Raw genomic sequence first — 22,706 nt, 5'->3', positions numbered from 1 at the left:
ATTTCGGAATGGCAGGCAGTGACCAGTGGGGTACCGCAGGGATCCGTGCTGGGACCGCAGCTTTTTACAATATATGTAAATGATATAGAAGATGGTATCAGCAATAACATTAGCAAATTTGCTGATGACACAAAGCTAGGTGGTAGGGTGAAATGTGATGAGGATGTTAGGGGATTACAGGGTGACCTGGACAAGTTAGGTGTGTGGGCAGATGCATGGCAGATGCAGTTTAATGTGGATAAATGTCTGTTTATCCACTTTGGTGGCAAGAACAGGAAGGCAGATTACTACCTCAATGGTATCAAATTAGGTAAAGGGGCTGTTCAGAGAGATCTGGGTGTTCTTGTCCACCAGTCAATGAAGACAAGCATGCAGGTACAGCAGGTCGTGAAGAAGGCTAATAGCATGCTGGCCTTCATAACAAGAGGGATTGAGTATAGAAGCAAAGAGGTGCTTCTGCAGCTGTACAGGGCCCTGGTGAGACCACACCTGGAGTACTGTGTACAGTTCTGGTCTCCAAATTTGAGGAAAGACATTCTGGCTATTGAGGGAGTGCAGCGTAGGTTCACGAGGTCAATTCCTGGAATGGCAGGATTGCCTTACACGGAAAGACTGAAGCAACTGGGCTTGTGTCCCCTTGAGTTTAGAAGACTGAGAGGGGATCTGATTGAAACGTATAGGATTATGAAAGGACTGGACACTCTGGCAGGAGGGAACATATTTCCGTTGATGGGGGAGTGCCGAACCAGAGGACACAACTTAAAAATACGGGGTAGACCATTTAGGACAGAGATGAGGAGAGAGTGGTGGCTGTGTGGAATGCTCTGCCCCAGAGGGCAGTGGAGGCCCAGTCTCTGGATTCTTTTAAGAAAGAATTGGATAGAGCTCTTAAAGATAGTGGAGTCAAGGGGTATGGAGATAAGGCTGGAACAGGATACTGATTAGGAATGATCAGCCATGATCATATTGAATGGCGGTGCAGGCTCGAAGGGCAGAATGGCCTACTCCTGCATCTATTGTCTATTGTCTATTCCAGACAATTTACGGTGGGCACCGTTTTCCCTGAAAGTGAGTGGGGATTGATATTTCATTGCTCATGTGAAACCAGATCCTACACTGAATCTGTTCGCTGGTTTTTGTTGCTGTGGTGAAACGGTGGGCAATCACGGTGTGAAACGTTGTTCTAGCTCTCTGGTTTCCTTCATTCCTGTCCTGGTCAGGGAGGCTGGGGATTGGTCCTCTCCATCAGATCCATCTTCACTTCTCATGGTTCATTGTTGTTCTATTTTGTTGTAAGTTACTTGAGCACTTTCTGGGACTTGACAATGCATTAAAGCTGCAGTAAGTTTGGAAGCACGGTTTGGAATTGTCTCGCTGCAGTACATGACATAGATGACGCGCACTCCCTCAAAGTCAGCATGCCAGTGTGTCTGGCAATGGGTCCGCCTTTTCTGTTATGCTTCTGTTCCACGCTAAGAGCTGTCAGTTTTTGGATTCGCTGGAGTGCTGAGGGGTTAACACAATTTGTGTGGTATTTTTCTTCAGGCCAAAATCCACCCTCCAGGAAAAATAGCCAAACGCTCTAATTGAGTAACAAACAGCACGCGTTTTTTAGCAAATGGTCTATTCAAGCTGGTGTCAGCTTCTGGAGCGTCTCAGAGTTGCCAAGCACGGAAACAGACCCTGCTATCTAACTTGCCACTGCTAAACAGATAACCGAAATTAATCTAACCAATATTTGCCAAATTTTGTCCCTTATCTCTCCGAATCCTTTCAGTTGTCTTTGAAATGTTGTGAGCGCACCAGTCTCTGACATTAAATATGACAATTCATTCTGTACACACGGAAATGGCTGTGTGTAAAACAACTGTCCCTCACATCCCCTTTAAATATTACTGTTCTCACATTTAACCAATGTTATCTCGCTTTGAACTCATGTGCCTTGTGAAAAATTACTCCCTGACTCTTTTCTCTGTCCGTCTGCCTCATGACTTTATAAAATTCTGTAAGGCCATTCCTCAGCCCTGAAGCTCCAGGGAAAACTGTCGAAGTCTATTCAGCTTCGTGCTATTGTCCAAACAGTGCAAACCTTGGAAACCCTTTCAAATACTTTCGAAATTGCACCACGTTCATTATTCAATGCGCGATCTGTTAGTGCCTGAAGTGAAGCGATGCTGAAACACTAGTAATGACAATTTTGACATTCTGTTTCTGTAATCTGTAAGGTTGCGTGGCCGAGTGGTGCCAGGCGCTGGATTTAAGCTCCAGTCTCTATCGAGTCGTGGGTTCGAATCCCACCGCTACCAAGATAACTGATGTTCTACTGCCCAGTTGAACATAAGCAGAAGCTGAGCACGCCCTATGTGTTTGCAGCTGCTCCGGACTGACTCTGAAAACAGTGTGAGTCCTTGCTGTCGGACTCTCCTCAACCCCTCTGCTTTCGGAGATCTGCATGGCCAGTTTCTGTGTCTCAAATAGTCAGCTCATTTGTCTGAAAGTTTGGTGGTTCGAGCCCGACCTTTGCACCGAGCCTCAATTATTTCAGTTCAAGCATTGAGACCAACCATGTCCCGACACTGCAACCACGAGAACCCACCCGAGTCTGCAGCTGGATGTGGCCCCAATCTCTCCAAGGCCCCGCTGCCAACAGAAAGCGGCTACTGCAGCTTCAATCAGCGGCTTCCTGCTCAGCCCTGGGACACAGCACATGGAAAATCCTTCCCCAGGAACGGCTCTTCCCGTGTGAAAGGGACAACCATTCCACTTTAAATTGGACACGGCTTCAGAGGATTGTTCCTGTGCTTGGAACGTTTCATAAACAAAACTCCTGTCTCGCAAATAAGAAGTGGGAAAAGTTGTTGGCAGGAAGAATAGAGAAAGTGTTGACTGTGAGGACTCTGTCTCGTCAGCAGATAGGATTCCTTACACTCGAAACTGGAATGATTGGGTTTCCTTCGGGAATTTCCCAATTGATTTACCGTCTGCCAGAGAGACTGGGAATCACTCCAGAGACATAAAGATGAGGATAAAAATATGAAAATATTTATATTGAGTCTTAAATCCAGAGACAAGTGTTAAATAGATAATAATGTTCTGAAGGAATAATAGCTGAGAAATGGAAAGTGTGAATGATGACATTTGTGATTGGGAGGAATGAACTGGATCCTTGCAAATTGCAATGCCGGGTGAAATATGCTCAGTATGAAATCACACACTCATCAATCGTGAGCCAGGCCCAGCTACTTTAGTCGGTAGAGCATAAGATGCTTCATCTCAGGGCCGTAGGTTCCAGCCTCACGATGGGCCCTTTCCCTCCTTTAAAGAAATCCAGCTCTCTGCTCCACTTGCAGTATTGCAACCCAGTGTAGGGGTTGGTTTGGACACGTCGATCCGACTGTGTTTGATCACACCTCGGTTTCTGAGTGAAAGCTGTCTCCACTTGCCCATAAGATGGAATCCTATCTGCTGACGAGACAGAGTCCTCACAGTCAACACTTTCTCTATTCTTCCTGCCAACAACTTTTCCCCCTCCTTATTTGCGAGACAGGAGTTTTGTTTATGAAACGTTCCAAGAACAGGAACAATCCTCTGAAGCCGTGTCCAATTTAAAGTGGAATGGTTGTCCCTTTCACACGGGAAGAGCCGTTCCTGGGGAAGGATTATTCCAGGTGCTGTGTCCCAGGGCTGAGCAGGAAGCCGCTGATTGAAGCTGCAGTAGCCGCTTTCTGTTGGCAGCGGGGCCTTGGAGAGATTGGGGCCACATCCAGCTGCAGACTCGGGTGAGTTCTTGTGGTCTCAATGCTTGGACTGAAATAATTGTGGTTCGGTGCTAAGGGCGGGCTCGAACCACCAAGCTTCCAGCCAAATGCAGTGACAATTTGATACACAGAAACTGGCCATGCAGATGTCCGAAAGCAGAGGGGTTGAGGAGAGTCCGACAGCAAGGACTCACACTGTTTTCAGACTCAGTTGACCTGAGCAGCGGCAAACACAACAACGAAAACGCAGACAGCCTACAGAGGTTCTGCTTTGTTCAGCTGTTTGCAGTGGAGCAACCGCTGGTAGCGGTGGGATCCGAACCCACGACTCGTTAGAGACTGGAGCTTAAATCCAGCGCCTTAGACCACTCGGCCACAGTACCACAGAGGCGCAAACCGCCAAAATCTCATTACTAGCGTTTCAGCATCGCTTCACTTCAGGCACTGACAGATCGCGCATTCAGTAACGAACGTGGAACAATTTCGAAAGTATTTGAAAAGGTTTGCAAGGTTTGCACTGTTTGGACAATAGCACGAAGCTGAATTGGCTTCGGCAGTTTTCCCAGGAGCTTCAGGGCTGAGGAATGGCCTTACAGAATTTTATAAGGACATGAGGGAGACGGACAGAGAAAAGAGTCAGGGAGTAATTTTTCACAAGGTACTTGAGTTCAATGCGAGATAACATTGGTTTAATGTGAGAACAGTAATATTTAAAGGGGATGTGAGGGACACTTGTTTTGAACACAGACATTTCCGTGTGTACAGAATGAATTGTCATATTTAGGGGCAGAGACTGGTGCGCTCACAACATTTCAAAGGCAGCTGAAAGGGTTCGGAGAGATAAGGGACAAATTTTGGCAAATATTGGTTAGATTAATTTCGGTTATCTGTTTAGCAGTGGCAAGTTAGATAGCAGGGTCTGTTTCCGTGCTTGGCAACTCTGAGACGCTCCAAAAGCTGACACCAGCTTGAATAGACCATTTGATAAAAAAAAACGCTTGCTATTTGTTACTCAGCGCGTTTGGCTATTTTTCCGGGAGAGTGGAGTTTGGCTGAAGAAAAATACCACACAAATTGTGTTACCCCCTCAGCACTCCAGCGAATCCAAAAACTGACAGCTCTTAGCGTGGAACAGAAGCAAAACAGAAAAGGCGGAACCATTGGCAGACACACTGGCATGCTGACCTTGAGGGAGTGCGATTCGTCTATGTCATGTACTGCTCACACAAACGGCAGCGAGACAATTCCAAACCGTGCTTCCAAACATACTGCAGCGTGTTTGGCGGAGCTGGGAAGATGGTTTGCAGCATTTTCCTCACATTTCTGGGTGACATCCTCAGGGCTGCAGAGTCTGTTGTGAAGCGCTGCTGTCCTGGGGCAGTTGGAATTGATTTGGTTTCATTCCCGCTCCTTCCGGTTTTTGGGGTTACAGACTGGGTCCAGATGAATCTGTTTATTGATGGAATCCGCGGATGAGTGCCCTGCTTCTAGAAATTCTCTCTCTGCCTTCTGTTAGCCCTGTCATATTACAATTGTGTAGTTCTCACCAAACCTTGCCGTCTGGACGGATTACTACTCGGGACAGCTGGTCCGTGACAATTCGGGACTGTCACACAATATCTTTGCCAAGAATGGATATCCCCCCGATTTCATTCCCAGATGTCTGGCACACACGAAGTTCACAACGAGGCAATTTGAAAAGCATACTCCCCTTTATTAAAATAAATTGCTGGGAACTGACAGTCAGACTCCTCTGAACACACTGGGTTACAACAGACACATAAACCGACAGCCTCACTCAGACAAAACTCCCCAGAACACAACACCCAATACCCATCATGTACCAACGTGGCAGCATCTGTGGAGAGAAACAGGTTTAATGTTTCAGATTGACAGAACCAGACTAGTTATGCATTTTATTGTTTTAATGCTAGAAGTAATTGTCTGTTTTACTTAGCAAATCAGCATATTTATCAGAATATTACATTAGTCGCGAAATGTCAACTTTCTGAATGTCAACCGACTTTTCTGGTTGTAATGCTGATTCCGTTGCCTTGAGCTGCTGAAACGCTGGCCTTCAATTGTTCTTTTTTATTCCCCTTTCTGTCAGTGAGCACCCATTTTAAATGGAAAGTTTCTATTTTCAGGCTCGCCCTCAATACGCGTCTCTACTCGTCTATCATTTCCTCTGCGTATCAACCTCACTCTCTTCCACATGCCCCCACTCTCTGTCTATCAATATCCCTTATTTTCCATTTCTGCTGTGTGAAAAGTCTGACATTCGGAGATAGTTTGAGAGTAGACCTCCTAAGCATAATTGCCAAAATTGTTTGGTGCATTAGCCAAAAGGAATTGGGTCTGTGTGGGTTACTCTCTGGAGGGATAGTGTGGGGCCGATGGGCCTGTTTCCAAGCGATAGGGAATCTAACCACCCTGTTCGAAACTCATTCGTGGCGTAGGACGCCATTCAATTCCATTCCAGGATCTAGAACCAAAAGCACTGTTGGAGCAGCGAGATATTTCCAACTCAGAAAGGTGAGATCCGAGATGGGTGATTTGTGGTTACAGTTCTCTCGTGTGTCTGTTGCTATTGTCCTTCTAGATAGATGCAAACAATCACTGGGTTGGTCTGGGTCTGTGTTCTGTGAGGAAGCAGGAGTTAGTTTTCAATAAGATAATTCACAAGAAGAGAAATATATCTTCATTTCCTGACTGGGAATTGTATCCCGGTCTGGGCATTACAAACTCAGACTCCGAACCAGTGACCCTACTGCAGCTGACAGTAACACTTGTGACCTGATCTGTCCAGACTCTGTGTATGATCTTCACGTCATCATCTTCTTCAGCAGCAATGTTTCTCTCTCTAAGTTTCCAAACTATTCATATTGCCGCCCTGGTTTCAATGTGAAGAAAGTGGAGCTGTGCTAACCTGATTTACTGCAGGAAGGTACAGAACAGTTTGATACTAACAGCGGCTCGTTTTGAGGCGTTGATCTGCGGTGATGGGGGGGGGGGGGGGGGGGGGGCACAAATAAAGCCTTGATTCAAATCGTCTGATTCCAAATTCCTTGTCGGAAATGACCAGAGGATTCTCGCTGAATTTGTTCAGGACCTTTACTGGAAGTGACACTAAATCCAAGTATGAAAGTACATTCCAGTGGAGTGCATCATAAGATAGCGTAATGACTGTGAATAAAATGCTGGAGACGTCCAGCAGAAGAACAGGCGACACAGAAGCAGGTACCTGAGGACAAATGTATTTGCTTTGCTATTGAAAGGCCCTGTTACACAAAGTGGATTATCTTTGCTGGTTGATCACCTTATGAATGTTGTTTCCCCGATCTCCATGTTGACATCACATATGGAAGGGTGTCCAGCGTGTGCGTGTGTGCATCCGGCTAGTGAAGCAATAGATAAAACATCTGACTTTGAATCAGGCGATTGTAGTTTTACATCCTGCATGTCTCGAGTGCAACGTGTTAGTTCAGACAATTGCATGTTGTCAGTTGCTATTTTCTTAGGTTCTTTCGAGCTGCAGTGATTGGATCAGTGTGTATTCAAATTAAATGTTGCTTTTGGATAATATTTTGAGCCAAAACTAGAAACTGGGACTGGAATACATGGATGTCCGATGAGCTGCAATGTACGATGGGCCGAACGGTCTCTTCCCACTCTGTGAAAGCAGAAGGCAAGGAGGACCTAATCTGCAGCAAGACTGATCAGAAATGAAAAGGCAAAAGTGTTTTCATTCTGAATAAATGCAAGGCCGCCTTCTGCCTTCCCTTGTCGTCTAGTAGCCAGCATTTGGCTCTCTCGCCGCCGTGACACGGGTTCTATCCCCGGTCAAGGAATGCGTGCTTTGTTCTGCACACACATCGTGGTAAGAATATTTCTGACAACTTTTCCAAAGCTGGCCGAACATCGGTTTTGTGCCAACCGTTTTAAAGTTGAACAGAAAACCAAGAGATGCAGATGTTGGAAATCTGAACCAAAAACAAGAATTGACGTGTAAACTGAATAGTCCTGGCAACATCTGTGGGGAGAAACAGAGACAATGATTCACAATGACAGAATCAGATTAGTTCTTCATTTCTAGACCACAATGTCGGGATAATGGTCAGTTTTATCGGTCGAATGAGGATAGTTATCAAAATCTATTTGTTTTTTGCCAGTTAGCAGCCATGTCAACCCGAGATCTGATTCTTTCAGGGTCTCCCTCAAGATGAGTCTCTAATTTTCTGTCTTTATCTCTGTGTATCTACCTCACCCTTTATCATATTCTTTGACCCTTTATTTGCCAATATCCCTCATTTCCCATTCCTACTCTATGAAAAGCCTGACGATCAGGGATAGTTTGAGAATGGAGCTGCTGAGAGGTTTTCTGGAACCTGGCAGGAGACTGGAAAACTTGGCTCACACTCTACGGATAATACGTCTGCCACTTGGATGTGATATAAGGAGCCAGTTCTTCCTCAAAATATTGTAACCCTTTCGAAATTAAAGTTACATTCCTTATCCAATAGAAGATAAACTACAACAAAGGAGAATATGGAGGCGTTAATGATGCTGTAAAATGAATGAATGGCGACAGCAGAGAATGAGGGTGATCCACCCGTGGTTTCTGTGCCATAACCACAACATCCACGGCCTTTCTGCAGTGTCTCCTGCCTCACCTCGTTATTCCCACCAAACTTGGAATGAAGGAGAGAGAATAAAAGTGGAGGAGAGGAAGGAGTGCTTTTGGAACAGCGGCAAGAAACTCCAGGTTGGTGTATTGGTTAGGAAGGATAACATGCACTGCTGGAACTAAACCAGGAAAAAGGAGTGGGTTTACCAAACCATAACAGGCTCGAACTCAAACAGGATGCTGAGTCCCTTCATCAGTAACACGACCCTTAATAAAAGGTGAACCTACGGGCCTTCAATACAACAAGCGGGCGCAGCTGGGATTGGACCCTATGGTCAGCTGCTTCCCAAGGAGGTGTTTGAAATAACTAAGGGACGGCCATATGTGCAGTTCCTTAACCACATGACCACAGTAACTCGGAAATACATTTCTGTATCAATATTACTCAGTGTGATTTACAATCAAACCCCACTGTTGCAAAACCAGACATTTCACGATTGAACATTCTTCAATGCAAAGGCACATAAAAGGGCAATCTTCTCTTACATTGGCTTCAAACAGATATTTGTATCTGTTTAAAAAACAGGACAAAGGGGAAGTTGTTCATTCTCTTGGGGAGTATTGATGGATTTAATACACACAGTGGTAATCTCACACGAAGAGGAACAGTGTCATTGCCATGAATTGCCCAGGAATGGTGTGTGATCCAATGTAAACAGTTTGCAGTAAAGGCTGATCCATTAGCAGCGACACTGAGCCTTGCACCACCAGATCCAGACTCCCTTCCTGCCTCATGCCTCCCAGTCATCATTGTCATTCACGTCAATTTCACTTCCCTGCTCCACTTCTCAACTTACTACCGATCTCCTGAAGGTGTCCGATTGGAACCTACCACTGTTAGAAACGCATTCCTGGGATAAAGATATGACTCAATGGAATAGGACTCGCTGTCCATCCCTAAATCCCCCAGAGATGGAGGATATGAGTTGCTTTTGTGAACCATTGAACTCCTTCACACGGAGGTACAGCCATTATGCTGCAAGTGCGGGATTTCCTGGATTTACACCCAGAGACACTGAAGGAACACCAACATATTCCCAACTCAGGAAGGTGAGATGATTGGAGGGAGATTTGAAGGGGTCACTATCGTATCTGTCCACTGTCATTGTCCTTCTACATGGTTCAAGTAATCACTGGGCTGATTCTGGAGTGATCCCGGTCTGTCTTCTGTGTGGAACGGGGAATGCGTTTTCATTCAGACAATTCACATGAAGAGAATTAAACCTTCATTCCCTGAATGGGAACTGTATCCATGTCTGGACGATACAAACTTTGACTCCACAGCACGGGCCCCCGGTAATGCTGACAGTATCCAAAGCGACCTGAATTGTACACACCCTTGTGCCTGTCCATCCCTTCATAACCACCTTCGGCAACAAAGTTTCTCTCTTCAATTTTGCAAATGCTTCATATTATCGCCTTGGGTTTCAAAATAAAGAAAGTGGAGCTGTGGGAATCTGATGTTGGTCAGTCGGTGTAATGCAGGAATGTACAGAACAGGTTGACGCGGGCAGAGACCCGTTTTGAGGCGTGAGGTTGAAGTGAAGGGGTTCCACCAATAAAAAGCACTGTTCATCTCGTCTGATTCTCCATCCCGGGATTCAAATCAACAGAGGTTTCTCGCTGGACTGGTTCAGGATCTTGACGGGAAGAGGCCATGACGCAAGGTATGAAAAGATATTTCACTGGAGTGAATCAAAAAATCGCGGAGTGACTGTGAATAAAATGTTGGCAACTTCCAGCAGAGGCGCAGGCGACACTGAAGCAGGGACCTGAGGGTAAATATGTTTCCTTGGGCATTGAAAGACATTGCTTCACGGAGTGGGACATCCGATGGGAAACAGTGACGATAATTATTTTTACTGATTGTTCACCTTGTGAATACTGTTTCCCCCGATGTCCATGTTTCCATTTCATATCGACTCCCTGTCGGACCTCCGGCTGCCGCTGGGACACTGACATCATGGATAATGGATGAGTTTTGGTGAATCGAATCCTTCCTGATTTGTGTGCAATGTACTGCAGGGATTGGATCAGTGGGTCCCGAATTTGGGAGTATTGTACCTCAATGTGCGACAGATTTTGAGGAGCTGCAGACTTTGGATCAGTGTTTTTTCAAATTTGAAAGTTGCATGTGAGGCAATTGTCCATTTTAAATTCCAGCTCATCGCAACGTCTCTCATTGTCTGTAAAACTGGCTTTAGTTACACCTAAAGCTGCCTTTTGTCGGAGAAACGTGTGTGTGTGTGTTTGGTGGAGGGGGTGTCTTAAGTTGGTGGAGAGCGGTACTGAAGCACAAGGAGCTGGTATAATCCCGAAACCTCTGCACTCCCCCCACCCCCCACCTCCGGGAATGTGTGTCTGTGACTCACTCTATGGGTGAAAATATGACGGGATTTCACTTCGGTATGACGGTGTAGAACTCACTCCCATTGGTGTCTCGTTTAAGATCACAGGGATAATCTTTTCTGAATTTTGCGTTGAAAACATCAGAACACACAAGGTATCGTGCCAAAGCTGGACACTGGATCGAAAACAGATGGCTATCTGATGATCCATACTGCACGATGGGCCGAATGGTATTTTCCGACTGTGTTAAAAAAACCTCAAAGACAACGAGAAACTAATGTGCAGCGAAAATGATCCAAAATGAAATGCATAAGTGGTTTCATTGAGAATAAATGCGACAGTTTCTGTCTCCTTCCCTTTTAATCTCACGGTTAGGAGTTGGTGCACTATCTGAAGGGGAAAGGGTGATTCCTGGTCAGGGAATGGGCGATATGTTCTGCAAATATATCTTGCTAACAGTATTTCTGACCGATTTTCTGTGGCCGTCAGGTCATTGGTTTTGTCTCAAACGTTAAGAATAACATGAAACAAAGAACTGCAGATGTTTGAAATCCGAACCAAAACCAAGATTTGATAGAAAAACTCAGTAGGACAGTGGGGAGAAACAGAGTTAATGGTTCATATCAGCAGAGCGAGGTTACTTCGACATTTCTGTATTATATTTTTGGTAAAATGATCAGTTATCCCAGTCAGGATATTTACCAAAATCTTTCATTAACTTACAACTGTCAATGTTGAAAATTCAAAATGACTTTGTTGGCTGTAAGAATCCTTCCGTTACCCGGAGCTGGTGAAAGGCTGTGCTTAATAGTTCCCTTTTTATTCCTATTTGTTTCTGTCAGTCAGCAGCCATGTCGATTGGAGAATTGGTCCTTTCAGTATCTCCCTCAATATGCGTCTCCATCTTTCTTTCTTTCTCTGTGAATGTACCTGACCCTCTTTCACATTCTCGGACTCTCGGTCTGTCCATATTCCTCATTTCCCATTTCTGCTCTTTGAAAAGTCTGATATTCGGAGACAAATTGAGAGTGGACCAGCTAACAGGCTTTCTGCCCCCTCGGTAGCATGTGTGGGATTGGGCTCACATACTCCGAATAATGTGTCTGGCACTTATTCCTGAGGTGAGGAGTCATTCCTTCCTCCAAATATTACGATCCTTTCGAGTTCTAAATAAACTTCATAATCCACAAGAAAAGAAACCGCAATCACAGTGCAAACCACAACGACAGGAGAACAATGAAGTATTTCCTGTTGGTGTGGAATGAATGAATGTTGACAGCAGAGAATTAGGGTGAACAGCTCTTGGTGTCTGCGCCATTACTGCAACATTCACCGGCGAGTCTGCCATGTCTCCTGGCTCACCTCGTTATTCCCAACAAACTGGAAATGAACGAGGCGTAATAAAGGAGGAGGAGAAGCAGAAGTTCTTGTCAAACACAGGAAGGAAACTCCAGATTGAATTAATAGTTCGGAAGAAACAATATCCACTGGAGGAACTAAACCAGGGAGCAGATCAGGATCACCAAAATAGGCTGACACTCAAACAGGACGCATGGTTGACTGATGAGCAACACTGACTTGGGAGATTTTGAAACAACCATGTATTTGGTAAAATACTCAGACACCACTACGATGTGAAATCTTGGTGGGCTGTTTATGATGTGGGTAAGTTCACGAACTGAGCCACGGCACCACACCACAAGTGGTTTTCTCATCCCAGTTCCTTCAGCAATTGTTAACAGGAACTGGGAATTGTGTTTTTGCTGCATTAATGTTGCTCAGTGAGAATTGCACTCAAACCCACTTTTGCAAAGACAGTTTATGGCTGAACGTTCTGCACTGAAATTGTACAGAAAAAGACAATCTCCTCTTCCATTGGCTTCAAACTGATATGTTCAACTGTTTAAACTGACAGGATAAAGAGAATGTATTCATCCTCTCAGGGCCCATTAACCCTGTTAATATACACAGGGTACCTCACAAAAAGAGGAACAGGGTCATTGTGCTAAACTGACCTGAACTGCGTGTGAGTTAGTGTAAACAATATGGAGTAAAGATTTGGAGGTGCCGGTGTTGGACTGGGGTGGACAAAATTAAATAATCACACAACATCAGGTTATAGTCCAACAGGTTTATTTGATAGTACCAGCTTTTGGAGCGCTGTTCCTTCATCAGGTGGTTGTGGGGCATAACATCATACCACACAGAATTTATCGTAAAAGATTACAGGGTGATGCCACTGAAATAAAATATTTAAAACTGAAGTGGATTGTCTGTTCAGTCTGTATACTTTTAGAAATACCATGTTAGATTTTGTTCTTTCATATGTAAACCGTACGTAAAAATAGCTAAATTCTCAGGTAAATCTTTAACGATAGGTGCCCCCTCAGCTCAGATTGAGCCTTGAAGGTGTGAGGTTGAAATCTGCCTGTGTCCCAATGTTCTGTCGTGGCAGAAGCTGGGGGTACCCATGCCTCATGGCTTTCAAGATGTATTTGACATCGGCAGTGAGGTTCCCACATCGGGTCCCATTGCCTAATAGGATGGGAGATCCGGGTGTGTTGTCTTTGTGGATTTTTTGTAGGCAGTAGAAGTCGCCTGAATGAGAAGTGCATTTCAGAGATTAGATCAGAGTGGTGCTGGAAAAGCACTTCAGGTCAGGCAGCATCCGAGGGGCAGGAAAATACACGTTTCGGGCAAAAGCCCTTTATCAGGATTTCGGAGGTGCCGAGCACAGAAACAGGCCCTCCATTCCACCTCGTCCCTGCTGACCAGATAACCGATATTAATTAGCTATATGAGCCAACATTTGTTCCTTACCCCTCCAAACAATCCCTGACTACATTCCATCCAGATGCCTTTTAAATAGAGACATAGAGATGTACAGCATGGAAATAGACCTATTTATTGTTTCCACCAAATAAAGGAGCTGGAGAAGCGTCACTGCTTCCTCCTGTATTATAGAAAGTAAAGGAGCTGGAGCAGCGTCACTGCTTCCTCCTGTATTATAGAAAATAAAGGAGCTGAGCATCGTCACTGCTTCCTCCTGTATTATAGAAAATAAAGGAGCTGGAGCACTGTCACTGCTTCCTCCTGTATTATAGAAAATAAAGGAGCTGGAGCAGCGTCTCTGCTTCCTCCTGTATTATAGAAAGTAAAGGAGCTGGAGCAGCGTCACTGCTTCTCCTGTATTATAGAAAATAAAGGAGCTGGAGCAGCGTCACCGCTTCCTCCTGTATTATAGAAAATAAAGGAGCTGGAGCAGCGTCACTGCTTCCTCCTGTATTATAGAAAATAAAGGAGCTGGAGCAGCGTCTCTGCTTCCTCCAGTATTATAGAAAATAAAGGAGCTGGAGCAGCGTCTCTGCTTCCTCCAGTATTATAGAAAATAAAGGAGCTGGAGCAGCGTCACTGCTTCCTCCTGTATTATAGAAAATAAAAGAGCTGGAGCAGCGTCTCTGCTTCCTCCTGTATTATAGAAAATAAAGGAGCTGAGCATCGTCACTGCTTCCTCCTGTATTATAGAAAATAAAGGAGCTGGAGCAGCGTCTCTGCTTCCTCCTGTATTATCAAAAATAAAGGAGCTGGAGCAGCGTCTCTGCTTCCTCCTGTATTATAGAAAATAAAGGAGCTGGAGCAGCGTCTCTGCTTCCTCCTGTATTATAGAAAATAAAAGAGCTGGAGCAGCGTCTCTGCTTCCTCCAGTATTATAGAAAATAAAGGAGCTGGAGCAGCGTCTCTGCTTCCTCCTGTATTAAAGAAAATAAAGGAGCTGGAGCAGCGTCACTGCTTCCTCCTGTATGAAAGAAAATAAAGGAGCTGGAGCAGCGTCACTGCTTCCTCCTGTATTATAGAAAATAAAGGAGCTGGAGCAGCGTCACTGCTTCCTCCTGTATTATAGAAAATAAAGGAGCTGGAGCAGCGTCACTGCTTCCTCCTGTATTATAGAAAATAAAGGAGCTGGAGCAGCGTCACCGCTTCCTCCTGTATTATAGAAAATAAAGGAGCTGGAGCAGCGTCTCTGCTTCCTCCTGTATTATAGAAAATAAAGGAGCTGGAGCAGCGTCTCTGCTTCCTTTTGTATTATAGAAAATAAAGGAGCTTGAGCAGCGTCACCGCTTCCTCCTGTATTATAGAAAATAAAGGAGCTGGAGCAGCGTCTCTGCTTCCTCCTGTATTATAGAAAATAAAGGAGCTGGAGCAGCATCACTGCTTCCTCCTGTATTATAGAAAATAAAGGAGCTGGAGCAGCGTCACTGCTTCCTCCTGTATTATAGAAAGTAAAGGAGCTGGAGCAGCGTCACTGCTTCCTCCTGTATTATAGAAAGTAAAGGATCTGGAGCAGCGTCTCTGCTTCCTCATGTAATATAGAAAATAAAGGAGCTAGAGCAGCGTCACAGCTTCCTCCTGTATTATTGAAAATAAAGGAGCCGGAGCAGTGTCACTGCTTCCTCCTGTATTATAGAAAATAAAGGAGCTGGAGCAGCGTCACTGCTTCCTTCTGTATTATAGAAAATAAAGGAGCTGGAGCAGCGTCACTGCTTCCTCCTGTATTATAGAAAATAAAGGAGCTGGAGCAGCGTCACTGCTTCCTCCTGTATTATAGAAAATAAAGGAGCTGGAGCAGCGTCACTGCTTCCTCCTGTATTATAGAAAATAAAGGAGCTGGAGCAGCGTCTCTGCTTCCTTTTGTATTATAGAAAATAAAGGAGCTGGAACAGCGTCTCTGCTTCCTCCTGTATTATAGAAAATAAAGGAGCTGGAGCAGCGTCACTGCTTCCTCCTGTATTATAGAAAATAAAGGAGCTGGATCAGCGTCACTGCTTCCTCCTGTATTATAGAAAATAAAGGAGCTGGAGCATAGTCACTGCTTCCTCCTGTATTATAGAAAATAAAGGAGCTGGAGCAGCGTCACTGCTTCCTCCTGTATTATAGAAAATAAAGAAGCTGGAGCAGCGTCACTGCTTCCTCCTGTATTATAGAAAATAAAGAAGCTGGAGCAGCGTCACTGCTTCCTCCTGTATTATAGAAAATAAAGGAGCTGGAGCAGCGTCACTGCTTCCTCCTGTGTTATAGAAAATAAAGGAGCTGGAGCAGAGTCACTGCTTCCTCCTGTGTTATTTGAAAATATGTTGGCACTCCCACCAATTTTCCAATGTAATGTCACTCTGCACTGAGTCTCCCATATATTGATTCCCACCAAATCTCCCAGTTACTCATACCCCTGTACTAATTCTTCTATTTACTGGTCCCCGAGCCCGATTCGACTATTAAAGGGTGCGCTACCCTCATTCTCCCATTTCCTGGTGCCATACACCCATTCTGTCATTTAGCTCCACTGTGCACCAGTTCATCCATTCAGTATTTCCCTGCAACAATTCTCCCATTTAGTAGTTCGCTGCCAGAATTCTCTGATCTTGCGATCCCTGCATCAAATCTCCAAATTACCAACCTGACACATATCTTCCCTATCCTGTTGAACTGCACCAACTCCCCCATTTCGAGTGCACTGTATTGAATCTGGACCACTAATCCTTTGCAACATCTGTCCTATTTACTGATTCGCTGCCCGTGTTCTCCCATTTGCTCCAATTCTCGAAGTTATCAGCACCCTGCACCAGGTCTCTCATTTACTGATACCCCACACCAATTCTCCAATTCAGTGTTGCTTAGCACCATTTTCCCCAATTCCTGAAGTCCTGAACAAGTTCTCCATTCAGTGTTGCCTTACACCAATCCTCATACTGACTGATGCTCTCGCCCAATTTAGGGGTGCGCTACTCTAAATCTCCCAAAAGGTCATGTCCTGTCCCAATTCTACCATTTAGTGCAACGCAGCATAACTCACCCAATTAGCACTGAACTGCACTAATTCACCCATTATCTGATGTCCTGTTGAAAATTCTCACATTTCGATAAGCCCTTGCGAAATTTATCCATTTAGTATTTTATTGCAATGACTCTTCAATTTAGTGTACAGCTTCCAGAATTATTAAATTTAGGCGGAGACAGGTTGGACTGAGGGGTCTGTTTCCGTGCTGTACATCTCTAAGGCTGTAATTAGTGCTTTCCTTCCCTTCATCAGGAAGGGCTTTTGCCCGAAACGTTGATTTCGCTGCTCGTTGGATGCTGCCTGAACTGCTGTGCTCTTCCAGCACCACTAATCCAGTATTAAATTTTCAGCATCTGCAGTCATTGTTTTTACCTTGTTAATTTCACCAACTCACCCATTGAGGTTATCCTGCCCCAGTCCTCCCACTTAGAATTTAACGGCACCTGCATGAATTCTCCAATTATTGTTGTTCTGCAACAATTCCTTCAATTTAGTTGTTCCCTGATACACATGTCCAACGTACGGATGCCCTGCTGATTATATTTGTTCATTTAGTGATGTACTGACCTGACTCTCCAATTTACCGATGCTTCCAACATTTCTTTTTATTGATTCCATTGCCCCTATTCCCCAATTTAGACATGCTCTGCTCCAATTTTCTAATATATAGACACTCCCACCAGTTTTCCAATGTAAGGGCACTGTGCACAGAATCTCCCATTTATTGAAACCCACCAAATCTCCCATTTATTCCTATCCCTGTACTAATCCTTCCATTTACTGATGCCCAACCCCGATTCTACAATTTAAGGGTGCGCTACTCTACTTCTCCCATTTACTGTCGCCATGCACCCATTCTGTAATTTAGCTCCACTGTGCACCAGGTCTTCCATTCAGTATTTCCCTGCAACAATTCTCCCATTTCGTAGACCACTGAGAGAATTATCTAATCTTGGCAATCTCTGCATCATATCTCCAAATTCCCCAAACTGCAAATATCCCCCCTTTCGTGGTGAACTGCACCAACTCCCCCATTTTGTGGTGCACTGTATTGAATCTGGACCGCAAATCCTTTGCAACATTTGTCCTATTTCCTGATTCACTCTCCATGTTCTCCCATTTGCTCCAACTCTCGAAGTTATCAGCACCCTGCACCAGGTCTCTCATTTACTGATACCCCACACCAATTCTCCAATTCAGTGCTGCTTCGCACCATTTCCCCCAATTACTGATGTCCTGAACAGGTTCAGTGTTGCCTTACCCCAATCCCCATACTGACTGATTCCCTCGCCCAATTTAGGGGCGCCCTACTCTAAATCTCCCAAAAGGTAAAGTCCTGCTCCAATTCGACCATTTAGTTGCAACACAGCATAACTCACCCATTTAGTGCTGAACTGCACTAATTCACCCATTATCTGATGCCCTGTTGCAAATTCTCACATTTCGATAAACCCTTTCAAAATGTATCCATCTGGTATTTTCTTGCAATGATTCTCCAATTTACTGTAGAGCTGACAGAATTCTTAAATTTAGGCGTGGAGAGTTGGACTGAAGGGTCTGTTTCCGTGCTGTCCATCTCTAAGGCTGTAATTAGTGTCCCGCTTCCCTACACCAATTCTCCCATTTCCCATTGAGGTTTTCCTGCCCCAGTCCTCCCACTGAGAATTTCATGGCACCTGCATAAACTTTCCAATTATTGTTACCCTGCATCAATTCCTTCCAGTTAGTTGTTCCCTGATACACATCTTCCACGTACGGATGCCCTGCTGAATTGTTTTCATTTCGTGATGCTCTGAACTGAATCTCCAATTTACCAATGCTTACAATATTTCTTCTTTTTATTGATTCCCTGGCCCTTAATCCCCAATTTAGACATGCTCTGCTCCAACTTTCTAATACTTTGGCACTCCCACCAATTTTTTTAAAGTAACAGCACTGTGCACGAGATCTCCCATTTATTGATTCCCACCAAATCTCCCATTTACCCATATCCCTGTACTAATTCTTCTATTTACTGATGCCTGAGCCCGATTCTACCATTTAAGGGTACGCTACTCTAATTCTCACATTTACTGATGGCCAACACCAATTCTCCAATTCAGTGTTGCTAGCAACATTTCCCCCAATTACTGATGTCCTGAACAAGCTCTCCACTCAGTGTTGCCTTACACCAATCCTCATACTGATGCACTCGCCCAATTTAGGGGCACCCTACGCTAAATCTCTCAAAAGGTAATGTCCTGCTCCCATTCTCCCATTTCGTGCAACACAGCATAATTCACCTATTTAGTGCTGAATTGCACTAATTCACACAGTATTTGATGCCCTGTTGCAAACTCTCACACATATCGATAAGCCTTTTCCCAATTTTTCTATTTAGTAGTTTCTTGAAATCATTCTCCAATTTAGTGGAGAGCTGCTGGAATTCTTAAATTGAGACGTGGACAGGTTGGACTGAAGTGTCTGTTTCCATGCTGTACATCTCTAAGGCTGTAATTAGTGCTCCGCTTCCCTGCCCCAATTCTCCCATTTCCCAATCCTGCACTATGTCGGGAATTTCGCCAACTCACTTATTGAGATTATTCGGTCTCTGTCCTGCATGGCACCTTTAATAGCACCTGCATGAATTCTCCAATTATTGTGGCACTGTATCAATTCCTTCCATTTAGTTGTTCCCTGACACACACACATCTTCTACGCACAGATGCCATGCTGATATTTTTTTTTCATTTAGTGATGCATTGAACTGAATCTCCAATTTACCAATGCTTGCAACATTTCTTCTTTTTATCTATTCCCTGGCCCGTATTCCCCAATTTAGACAGGCTTTGCTCCACTTTTCTAATGTAATGGCACTGTGCAGCAGATCTCCCAATTATTGATTCCCACCAAATCTCCCATTTCCTCATATCCCTGTACTAATCCTTCCATTTACTGATGCCTGAGCCCGATTCTACCATTTAAGGGTGCGCTACTCTAATTCTCCCATTCCCTGTTGCCATGCAGCAATTCTCTAATTTAGCTCCACTGTGCACCAGTACCATTCACTGATACCCCACATCAATTCTCCAATTCAGTGTTGCTTAGCACCATTTCGCCCAATTGCTGATGTCCTGAACAAGTTCTACATTCAGTGTTGCCTTACACCAATACTCATACTGACTGATACCCTCGCCCAATTTAGGGGTGTCCGACTCTCATTCCCACATTAAGTAATTTCCTGTCCCAATTCTCCCATTTACTGCTAAACTGAAACTCTCCCATTTGGTTCTCACTGCATCAATTTGCCATTATTGGATGCTCTGTTCCAAATTCTCTTATTTCGATAAGCCCTTGCCCAATCCTTCCATTTAGTATTTCCTTGGAATGTTTCTCCAATTTCGTGGAGCGCTGCCAGAATTCTAAGATTGAGTCATACACAAGTTGGACTGAAGTGTCTGTTTCCATGTTGTCCATCTCTATGATTGTATGGCTCTATTTATGACTCCGCTGCTCTGCACCATTTCTCCCATTTACCAATCCTGCACAAATCCTGAAACTGCACCAACTCTCCCATTAAGTATTATCCTGCCCTATTTAATGGCACCTGCATGAATTCTCCAGTTATTGTTGCCCTGCATCAATTCCTTCCTTTTAATTGTTCCCTGATACACATCTTCCACGTACGGGTGCCCTGCTGAATTGTTTTTATTTCGTGATGCACTGAACTGAATCTCCAATTTCCCGATGCTTGCAACATTTCTTCTTTTTATTGATCCCCTGGCCCCTATTCCCCAATTTAGACACGCTGTGCTCCAATTTTCCAATATATGAACACTCCTACCAGTTTTCCAAAGTAATGGCACTGTACACCAAATCTCCCATTTATTGATTCTCGCCAAATCACCCATTTACTCATCCCCCTGTACTAACTCTTCCATTTACAGGTGCCCGAGCCCGATTTACCATTTAAAGGTGCGCTACTCTAATTCTCCCATTTACTGGTGCCATGCACTTATTTTGTATTTTAGCTCCACTGTGCACCAGGTCTTCCATTTTTTATTCCTCTCCAACACTTCTCCAATTTTCTCGTCTGCTGCCAGAATTCTCTAAGCTTTGCCATCTCTGCATCATATCTACAAATTATCGATCCTACATATTTCCTCCCTTTTATGGTGATCTGCACCAATGCTCCCATGTCGTGGTACACTGTATTGAAACTGGACCAATAATCCTTTGCAACATTTGTCCTATTTACTGATTCACTGCCCGTGTTCTCCCAGTTGCTCCAATTCTCGAAGTTATCAGCACCCCGCACCAGGTCTCTCATTTACTGATACCCCACACCAATTCTCCAATCCCGTGTTGCTGAGCACCACTTTCCCCAATTACTGATGTCCTGAACCAGTTCTCCTCACAGTGTTGCCTTACACCAATCCTCATACTGACTGATGTCCTCGAACAATTTAGGGTGTCCAACTCTAAACCTCCCATCAAGTATTGTCCTGCCCGAATTCTCCCATTTAGTGTTACACTGCACCAATTCTCCCATTAACTGATGCCCTGTTACATTTCTCACATTTCGATAAGCCCTTCCCCAATTCTCCCAGTAAGTAGTTCCTTGCAATGATTCTCCAATTTAGTGGAGCGCTGCCAGAATTCTTTAATTGTGGCATGGATAATTTGGACTGAAGAATCTGTTTGTGTGTTGTAAATCTCTGTGATTGTATGACTCCATTAATGGCTATTTCCCCCATTTCCCAATCCTGCACACATCCTGGAACTGCACCAACTCTCCCACTGAGTGTTATCCTGCTCCAGTGCTCCCACTTCTAATTTAAATGGCACCTGCATGAATTCTCCAATTAATGATGCCCTGCATTTTTTTTCATTTAGTGACGCACTGATCTGAATCTCCAGTTAACTGATACTTGCAACACTTCTTTTATTGAAGGTAGAAGACAGAGGGTGTTGGGGAGGGGTGCTTTTCAGACTGGAGGCCTGTGACCAGCAGTGTGTCACAAGGATCGGTGCTGGGTCCACTGTTGTTTTGTCATTTATATAAATGATTTGGATGTGACCATAGGATGAATGGTTAGTAAGTTTGCAGATGACAGTAAAATTGGAAGTGTCAAGGACAGTGAAGATGGTTACCTCAGATTACAATGGGATCTTGATCAGATGGGCCTCTGGGCTGAGGAGTGGAAGATGGAGATTTATTTAGTCAAGTCTGAGGTGCTGCATTTTGGAGAAGCAAAAGAGAGCAGGACTTACACACTTAATGGCAAGGTACTCGGGATGTTGCTAAACAAATAGACCTGGAGTGCAGTTTCATAGATCGTTGAAATTGGACAAACATTTTGATAAGATAGTGAAGAAGGTGTTTGTCATTTTTGTCTTTATTGGTCAGTTCATTGTGTAAAGGAGTTGGGAGGTCATGTTGCAGAATTTGTTCGGCCACTTTTGGAATATAATGTGCAATTCTGGACTCCCTCCTGTAAGAAGGGTATTGTGAAACTTTAAAGGGTGTAGAAAAGATTTACACGGATGTTGCCAAGGTTGGAGAGTTTGTGCTGGAGGGTAAGACTGTCTCGATTGAGATTATTATCCCTGGAGCGTCAGTGGCTGAGGGGGATCCTTATAGACGTTCACAAAAACATTAAGGACCTCAAAAGGGTATAAAGGCAAGGTGATTTCCCTGTGGTGTGGGAGTCCAGAAGCAGATGGCATATGTTAAAATTGAGAGGGAAATATAAAAGGGACCTAAGGGGAACATTTTTCAATCAGCGGGCACTGTGTGCATGAGCTGCCAGAGGACGTAGTGGAGGCTGGTACAATTACAACATTTAAAAGGTATCTGGGTGGGTGTAGGAATTAAAAAGGGTTCAGAGGAACATGGGCCAAATTCTGACAAATAGGATGAGATTGACATCGGATATCAGTTCGGCATTGATGTGTTGGACTGAATGATTTGTTTCTGAGCTTATATTGCTCTGAGTGGGTTGAGCTCCGGATTGTAGATTTATAAAGCAGAAAATAAAGTATGGTACAGCTATAGACCAAGGAATCCTGGTGATCTCATCAGCTTTATCCTGTTTCC

The 22,706-nt window shown here is 44.3% G+C and overlaps 2 non-coding genes across 2 annotated transcripts; one reads left to right on the top strand and one right to left on the bottom strand.

Moving 5' to 3' along the window:
• The first annotated feature begins 2,224 nt into the window (after positions 1–2,224).
• Positions 2,225–2,306, top strand: trnal-uaa (transfer RNA leucine (anticodon UAA)). The gene has a single exon. It is a non-coding gene; the product is annotated as a tRNA-Leu (tRNA).
• Positions 2,307–4,059: 1,753 nt separating this feature from the next.
• Positions 4,060–4,141, bottom strand: trnal-uaa (transfer RNA leucine (anticodon UAA)). Its single transcript has one exon. It is a non-coding gene; the product is annotated as a tRNA-Leu (tRNA).
• Positions 4,142–22,706: the final 18,565 nt, after the last annotated feature.

This window comes from Chiloscyllium punctatum, unplaced genomic scaffold (assembly GCF_047496795.1).
Source record: "Chiloscyllium punctatum isolate Juve2018m unplaced genomic scaffold, sChiPun1.3 scaffold_98, whole genome shotgun sequence".
NCBI classification, from domain to species: domain Eukaryota; kingdom Metazoa; phylum Chordata; class Chondrichthyes; order Orectolobiformes; family Hemiscylliidae; genus Chiloscyllium; species Chiloscyllium punctatum.
The sequence above is the reverse complement of the archived record's forward strand: the minus strand, read 5'-3'. Positions and strand labels throughout refer to the sequence as shown.